We start from the raw sequence: 9,061 nt of genomic DNA, 5'->3' as shown, positions 1-9,061 counted from the left end.
CAAGCGCCTACGACCTATCCTCTCGCTGGCGGCCAACCTCTTGTAGGCCGCCCTCGAGCAGGGGTCTATCTTGACAAGCAAGACAGCCTGTGCCCTCCAATGGAGGAGGAGCGCGGGGTGGACGTCCCCGCGCAACTCGTAGACTGGGGGAGGGGCTTCCCCCACACTACGACACAGACTGTCCATGGCCTCCACCAGGTCTGGTGTGAGGCCACCGTGGGGGTCCGGGAACACCCCCTCGGCCCGTAAGGAGGATGCCAACTCGGACAGAGCGGCACCTGGGCCGAGGAGGGTCCTGGCCAACCACTTCAGGACCCTCTCCCGGATGGACGAGACCTCCCGGGAGGGGGGGACGCCACGCCAGAAGACCGGCGGCAAGTGGGTCAGCGTGACATGCTGCCGGAGCTTCCGGGTAGCTACCCCACACAGCAGGGGGCACTCCGAGTCCCGACTGCTGTGGGGGCTAGGGCGATTGGAAGCTCCCGCATCCCTGGGGTCCCCAAAGTCCTCCCGGATCTTTACTGGGCTGGGCCTGCGGGGTGGCCCTCCGCCTCCTCCCGCTCTGGGACGAGGAGTCGTCCCTCTGGGAGCGTGCCCGCTCCCTCCTCCAGCTCCTGGGGTGGGGGACCCCCCTCTGACTCAGCGTCACGTTGTTTCCTGCAAAGAGAAAGAAGAAGATGTGAGCCACCCGTACCCTTACAGGAGCAAGGGGAGCACACATAATTATCTAACCTCTCTGCATCTTCCAGAGTCACTCCCACACACTTCCCATGAAACCACTCCTCACACCTATCACACTGTATCATAAGTTTGCCATCGTCCGCCTGGCGGCAGAGGCAATAGCGCGTTTTCCCCGAGGGGGCACTCGGGGGAGCCGGTGACGGCGCGCGATGTTTACGCGGTCTTCCCCGTCTGCGCTTCGGTGTAGGGGTTGGTTCCTTCGGGGGAACCTGTGCAACCTCTGGATCCTGGAGACTTGCCGGGTCCTGTGTCCTCGGGATGCCTTCTGGCTCTGATACAGCCCCGGTAGGGGTTCTGGCATGAACCCCTTCGTCTATGGCCTGACATGAGCCCTTCTCAGCTAAGTACCTCTCCCGGGCATTGGCAAGCCAGCGAGGTAAGTCACGATCCTCGCACTTTTTCATGCGGTCATGGTTGACCAGCATAACCGTCGTCTTGGTCCTTACTCGGTAGAGGTGGGCACTGAGCTTCTGGACCACCAGCCCTGGACCCTTCCATGAGGGGCTGAGGTTACGGCATTTCCCCTTCACGGTGACTGTATCCCCCTCCTGATAGGCTCGAAACCTGACCCTAAGGTCGTAATCACGCTTCATGCGCTCCTCTGTAGTCCGAAGTCGGGCTCGGGCGATCTCATGGGCGGCCTGGATGGACTTCTCCAGGTTCACCACATAGTCCTCTAAGTCTAGGTCCTCGCCTCGTATGGGGGGAGCATACATCAGGTCTGCCGGGGTGTTGGTCTCCCGACCTAACATCAACTTGTTAGCCGTAAACCCTGTGCTACGATTCACAGACGATCTCAGGGCGCCTGCTATCTGTGCCAAGTGTATGTCCCAGCTGTTCTGAGCCTTGTCTATGTAGCACCTGACAGCATCCATTAACGTCCGATTGTACCGCTCTACTTGGCCATTGGCCGAGGGTCGGTAAGGGGTTGTTCGTGCCTTATGGATTTTCAGTAGCTCACAGACTGCTGCAAAGAGCTTGCTCTCGAAGTTGCGCCCTTGGTCAGTAAATACCTGGAACGGGCAGCCAAACCTGGCAAAGAACTGGTTCACTGCTGCTGAGGCGGTCACTTCAGCTGTCTGGGAGGGAAGTGGTACACACTCGACCCACTTAGTGAATTGATCCACCATAACAAGCACGTACTCGTTGCCACTGTCAGTCCTGGGCAGTGGGCCCAGGAAGTCCAAGTGCACTCTCTCCATGGGAGCTCCTGCATGATACTTTATCATCTCTGCTCGCGCGTGTCGCTGGGGATGCTTGTTCCTGCTGCAGGGCCCACAAGTGCTTACAAAGCCCTCTACTTCCCTCATCATGCCATACCAGAAAAAGCGCTCCCTAAGGCGGGCTTTAGTCCTGCTGATTCCCTGATGGCCTGAGGCAGGGACGTCGTGGCACAGCCTGAGAACTTCTTCCCTCAATTCCCGGGGGACTACCAATAGCCGACTCCTCGACTCTCCCTCCCCCACCAACTTCCAAAGGACTTGGTCCTCATCCTTCATGAAAAATTCCCTGTCAATCCAGTAATTTTTCAAAGCCGGGCTTGCTAGGAACAGCTCTCCCTCCGCCGGCTCTCCATCAGTTGACAGCCATTGGCCAAAGAGCTTCAAGTCCGCATCCTGCTGTTGGCTCTGCATCATCTCGTCTGCGGTCATGCCTACGAGGGACAGGGAACCACTGCCGGTATCTGTAAGTGTCCTAACAACAGCTGGTATCTGAGGACTGGTGAGCAGCCGTACCTGGGTTCTGAACGGACCAGATGCCGTGTCGTCACTCTCAAGGTCCACTATCTGGCTGGGTGGCCCGAGAATTTCTCGGGAGACATAGTTCCAAGCCGCCTCACTGATCTCAGGGCTGTGGCCCTCCGGAACGACTCCGGGCTTGCACTGGGCCAAGTTGATAGCCGAGTCCTCAGCCAAGTCAATTTCCTCGTCCGACGAAGGCTCTTCTAAGTAAGTCCAAGTACCCGGGCGGGTGAGTGGAGCCACGTCATCCACTTCCTCCACAAAGGTGTTCCATGACTGGTGAGCCTTCGTGCACTTCAGGCAACTTCCGCAGGGCAGGTCGCTGGGATGAATAGCAAAAGCGGCGCCAGAGGCACAAGATGAGTGTGGCAATCTGGATAGGGCATCAGCGTTGATGTGGCGCCGGCCTGGGCGGTGCTGTATTTCCATATTATACTGGCTAAGTTCCTCTAGCCAGCGGGCCAGCTGATCCTGAGGGGATTTGAAGTTCAGCAGCCAAATGAGACTATGGTGGTCTGTCCGGACCCTGAATCTCCTTCCCAGGAGGTAATGGCGGTACATGCGAGTGAACCTCACAACCGCCAGTAGCTCCCGCCGTGTAGTGCAATACTTCCTCTGGTCTCTATTCAGGCCAAGGCTCCCATAAGCTATAGGTTTCTCAACCCCGTCCTGAATCTGGCTGAGCTCAGCCCCTATGGCCTCCCCTGACGCGTCCGTATCCAATACAAACATCCCCTCTGCTATAGGCATGGCCAGTGTAGGCAGACTAGTGAGTGCTTTCTTCAAAGCATCGAATGCTGACTGCTGCTCGTGACCCCATTCAAAGGGTTTTTTCCCTGTCACCTGATAAAGCGGGCACGCTAACTGAGCATACCCAGCTATGAAGGTCCGATGGTAGTTCGCAAACCCCAGGAACCTTTCTACCTCCTTAACATTGGTTGGGGGAGCCCACTCCCTCACTGCTGCGATGTAAGTGTCCCCCATCTCAATACCCTTTCCGCTCACTTGGCGCCCCAAGAATTCAACCTTAGTCTGGAACAGCTCACACTTCTTGGGCTTGAATTTCAGGTCGAACTCCAGGAATCTCCGGAATACCGCTTTCAAGTTGTCCAAATGACCTTGAAAGTCCTTACCGAGGACTAAGGCGTCATCCAGGAAGGCCAGGACTATACTCCATGTGAGTCCCCTTAACACCAGGCTCATGGCACGGGAAAAAGTCGCCGGCGCATTGCACAATCCGAATCCCATACGAACAAACTCGAAGAGCCCGTACTTCGTGACAAAGGCGGTCTTCTTCCTGTCCTTAGGGCTGATCTTGATTTGGTGAAAAGCTGAGTTGGCATCGAGCTTCGAGAACCACACATTGCCAGTTAAAGTGTCTAGACACTCGTCAATGAGGGGCAATGGGAATACGTCCTTCCGGGTCACGTCGTTGAGTTTACGGTAGTCTAGGCACCACCGAACTTGCCCGTCCTTCTTCCTGATCAGCACAGGGGCGGAGGCCCACTCTGACACCGAGGGCTGGATCACACCTGCATCCAACATCTTCTTAACATGTGCTTCCTCTTCGTCCACGAAGAACAGCGGGGTGCGCCTCATCCTCTCCTTAACTGGACGAGCCTCGCCTGTGTCGATCTCATGCTCCAGAGCCGTGAAATTACCAAAGTCGAATTCCCCCGTAGCAAATACGTCATGAAATTCGTTGAGCAGGTCTGCGAGCATCCGTCGCTCCTCCGGGGTCAGTTCCTTGGACGAGCGATCAAGGAGGTCCTTCAAGTGTTCGGGGACCTCAGCCCCCGAATCAGTGTGGGGATTAGCCACACTGCAAACATTCCGGAGTCGGCGTCCGAGGCTGAACCTATCACACTGCCCTCTGGGATGGACACATCCTCGTCCGAGGCGTTGATAATGCAGGTCACTGCTGACCTCCCCCCAGTGTGATAAGTGTGCGGCACCAGTAGTAGGTTCGAGAGTCGTGTGATCTGAGGGCTGACTACGAAGTCTTCCAACTCCTTATCCAAATGACAAGGGCATAAGACGACTGAGGCAGCTGGGACCCTGATAGACTTTGTTACCGAAACCTGAGCCTCCTGTCCCCCTCCTGGGCGTCCGAACGTCATAGGGACCTTCTCCTTTCCCAAGGTCATGGTGCCATGCTCCAGGTCTAAGTGAGCCTTCTGCTGATGCAAAAACTCCATACCTAGCAGCATTTGGTCCTGCAGGGGAGCCACATACAGGTCGACGTTGTGTTCTGTGTCTCCCAGGCAAACTGCCACAGGGCCAATGACGAAGCCCCTCATCCGAGCGTTTTCCCCTGCCTGAACCAAGCTCACATGCTGCTTGATGGGAGGCTTGGGGTCGAGCTCCTCGTAGACCCGGGTGGACAGCACACTCACCTCCGCCCCAGTGTCTACCACTGCCTGTAGTCTGACTCCCTGGACTACCATTTCGACCATGAATCCGGTGGTTGGGCGTATCTGCCCTATAGGCACAGGCAACTCTTCATGGGCTTCTCCCGCATGCCGGCATGGCATATCCACTGTCCCGTCCTCCGCCTGGCCACTGACCACCCCCAGCCCACATTCCTCCTTGGGCTGAACCTGCGCCTTAACTGGCTCCGGGCACTCACTAGGCCTGGGCGCGAGATACGCGCCAGTCTGCTCCTCCTGAATGAGCGAAGGCTCCTGATCCGGCAAGTCCTCCGAATCCTCCGGAAATTCCTCCCCATCCCCCTGGTTCTCTGCCCCAAACCTGGGCAGTTCCGGCACCACGATATCCTCAGGGAGCCTGAATCCCGACAACATATCCTTGGGAGAGGGCTCGTATTTGTCCTCCTCCCACCCTATGACCCAGTCATCGGATTCCTCCTCCTCCTCCTCCTCGGATGCCTCCTTGAACCGCACTTGGAGTGTGCCCTTCCTGGAGCGGCGCATGCAGGAGGGCGCCTGCCTGTGTCCTCCTGCAAACCGACTTGTCCCAGTGCGAGCGTCGCACGGCCCTGGCCTAACTGGGGAGCGCTCTGGAGTCAGCACCCTGACTTCCCGCTGCGTAGGCCCTCCACTAAATTGTGACTGGCGGGTCTTGGCTCCCCGCCCTCGTGGTTCTGACGAACGTTGCTGCGTCTCGTGGCCGTCCTTAGGCTTGGCCTTGGCCCCTTGACCCTGGTTCGCCTCAGTTTTCCCCTTCAGCTCCGGGCATTCCCTCTTGAAGTGCCCCATGGCCCCGCATTTGTAGCAACCTACTGACTTCCGATTTCCGCTCAAAGGTGGCGATGAAGGTCTCCGAGGAGAGGGGGTCCGCCCTCGGAGTTCCTTCTCTATCTCCTGAAGGCGCTGGCGCATCTCCCTGAGTTCCTTGTCAGAATCGGGGGCCTCCTCCTGGGCTACCTGCCTCACATCCCGCCTAGGCCTCGACGACTTAGTCTGCCTCGAATGCTGGTAATACTGCATCCGATCAACAGCTTCCTCAACCGTCTTGGGCTGGCCATCCAGGGCATAGAGTCCTGCGTCCCGGTCCTCGGCGCCATAACACAGCCGCGGAATGGCGTGAGTATAAACATCTGGCACGGATGGGAAGGCTTGTGTGGCCAGGGTAAGCACCCTATCTGCCCAATGTCTCAAAGACTCGCCTGCATTCTGGGACGCTGACTGGAAGTTCAGCTGGTGTGACAGGTCTGGCGCTGAGGATCCAAAACGTTTCTCAAATCTCCTCAGGATGTCGGTCAATGAGAGGTTGCGATCAGTGTCCAGCAACAGGGTGTAGTAATCACTGGCGGTCCCTTCCAGGGAGAAGCAGAATTGGTCATGCTGTTCAGGCTCGGTCCACTGTTGGCTACGGGCCAAGCGAGCGAATTTGTGCAGGAAGGACTTCCAGCTACTTTTCCCGTCGTACCGCAAATCCTTGTACTTAGGCGCGTGTCTTCCAGTGCCCGTCGCGTATCCCCCAGACCTAGGGTACTGAGGGGCGGGCGTGGGGAGGTGGGGCACCGGAGCGGGCCCCTGGGCCAACGGTCCAAGGAAAGGGGTATGTGTGTCGGGAACACCTAACTGGGGCCGTACGTGAGCTACTCTACCCCCCTCGTCCCCTAACCCACAGGCCGTGGTGCCAGGATAAGCGGAGGGTCCCTGTTGATAGGGTGGAGTCATCATGGTAGGGTAGGGCATAGGTGTGCTAGCGTAACCGCCAAGCCTAGGGGGTACCGAATGCTGGGGATGGGGAGTATTCCCCCCAGCCCAAGGGTCTTGCACATGTGAAGGATGGGCATGTGGGGGTGGGGACCCTGTGAGTAGGTCATAGCTTTGGCTGGCCTGTGGGGGGTGATAATTCCCATAGGAAATCCCTGGCTCCGAAAAAGGGGCGACTGGGGGATCCTGTCTGGGAGTGGGACGCTGTGAGCGTGAACCTAAGCCCCCCAGGGGTAAACTCTGACTAAGCTGGCCTACTGCCTGATCATCGGCCCACGAGCGAGGGAGTGGGGCCGAAAACCTCCGTGACCCTGGAGCATAGGGATGCAGGGAGGGGGTATGATGTTCCGGGAAAGTCCCTGAACTAAATCCATAGTCGAAACCATCCCCCCTACCCGGTGTGGGCCTTGCCGAGACGTTAGGAATAACTGACCCCCCCCCCCCATGGGGGACAAGAAATCCTCCTCCCACCTATTCCTATCCCTAGACCACGAAGTGTCGAGTCCAGAACCTTTTCTGGGTGAATCTAGGCCAATTAGATTCTCTGCTGAGTTCCACCTACGCCGTATACCCCATTCTGGGCTGTCCCCCTCCCTAGAACCAAGTAGAGTGTCCGAGAACCTCACTCCCCCTCCTGGGGCACCCCTCAACCTACCACCCCCCTCCCTCAAACAGGAAGGCAAGGACGGCGTGACAAAGGGATCGCCGCCAACCAAGGATCCACCTTGGGAATATGGCTCTAACCCGGGGCCTGACATACCGTCATAAGCCCCCCCATAACCCCATGGGTTATCAACTCTACCTGAAGCTAACTGCGACAGCGTAGGGCCACGACGCGTGAACGCGGGGGTGTCTGGGTGGGCTCGTAAGCCCAATCCAGACAGCGCTTCATCAAAAGATGTATCCATAATACACAACAATGCACAAATATACAAAAATGCAAATGTCAATAATCTAAATTGATTCTGTAATTAAATATTAAATCCTAAAATAATCACAAAAATCTTAATTTAATTCAAAGTGAAAAAAAAATTCCAAGTCAAACTGAGACTTCCCGCCAATATGGCGGCTGACCAGCGTGGTGTGAAAAAACAACAAACTGTCAAATCACCGATAAGCCTGTGGCCTCGAGTTGGGCGCCAATAAAGTAATTAGGGTGTTAGTGTGACCCAGTAATCCCGTGAGTATCCCACAGACTTACCTATGCATTACGCTGAAAGAACTCTTCTTAGCTGTTCTGTGTATTCTGTGCTATACGTCTATCTCTGTCGAGCGTTCGTATAAGGATGCCTCTTGGCGGGAACTGTCATCCGGGCTCCGGAAGCTGTCTGCCAAACAGGTCGTACTGGGGACGACTCCCCAGATACTACAATATGAACGAGAACAGCATTGTTTGATTCATCACCGATGTAATTCTATCAAAATTCGAAGCAAGTTTCGTGTACTATATACCATGAAATAGCAGACAGCTCTTATCAAAATGGACGGAATACATAAAGTATCTGCATAAGTGATCAACTCATTTTCACTGCTGCAATCAGTTTTGACCTCCAAAGTTTTGAGTTAAGGTTACTCCATTTTGGAAAGCTGAAGTAGCTTATATAATTGTACTTTCTACCGAACTTGTCTCCTTCCCTGGTAATTGTGGCCATTCACGGTACAACAATACTTTCCCACCATGGCTTTCTATAACCGGTAATAAGATTCTATACACCCTGGTGAGGGCGCTACAATTGCAGGGAGATCGTGACAATGAAAATAGAAGGATGACTCATATGTCGGGTATCTTTTTTGTTGTACATTTTGTAGATCTGTGAATTCTGTGAAGAATACAGGATTAAAAGTGGAACAAACAGTAACCCCAGACATGGACTTACAAATGACTGATAAAATCAATATACAAATTAATGATGAGCGTGTACTTAACAACAAAGCATACTAAAAGACGTGCCACCCATTCACAACGTTCCTGACAGAGGAAAAGGTTATTACACTTCCTGTTCCTCTTTATTAGATATAGAACACATTAGTAACGAAGAACCAAACAAGCATTCATATATAAAATTTCACTTCATTTGGATACACACTTCCGCCCCTACCCGGGGTTGAACTCACGACCTTTGGAACCAAATTTCCTAGCAGCATGCAACCAGCGCTCTAAACCCCGACAATCTAGACAAGTCTATCTTATCTATAATCCCGTGGGATCCGGGTTAGAATAGGTCCCGAGCATAGGCCGAAATTTTGTAGCTCTTCACCGGCAATGGTGACGTCTCCATATGAGTGAAATATTCTCGAGAGGGACGTTAAACAATATTCATTCAATCAATCAATCAATCAATCAATATATATATATATATATATATATATATATATATATATATATATATATAT

This window comes from Ostrea edulis, chromosome 2, assembly GCF_947568905.1.
Source record: "Ostrea edulis chromosome 2, xbOstEdul1.1, whole genome shotgun sequence".
NCBI lineage: Eukaryota > Metazoa > Mollusca > Bivalvia > Ostreida > Ostreidae > Ostrea > Ostrea edulis.
Note: the sequence above shows the minus strand (reverse complement) of the source record.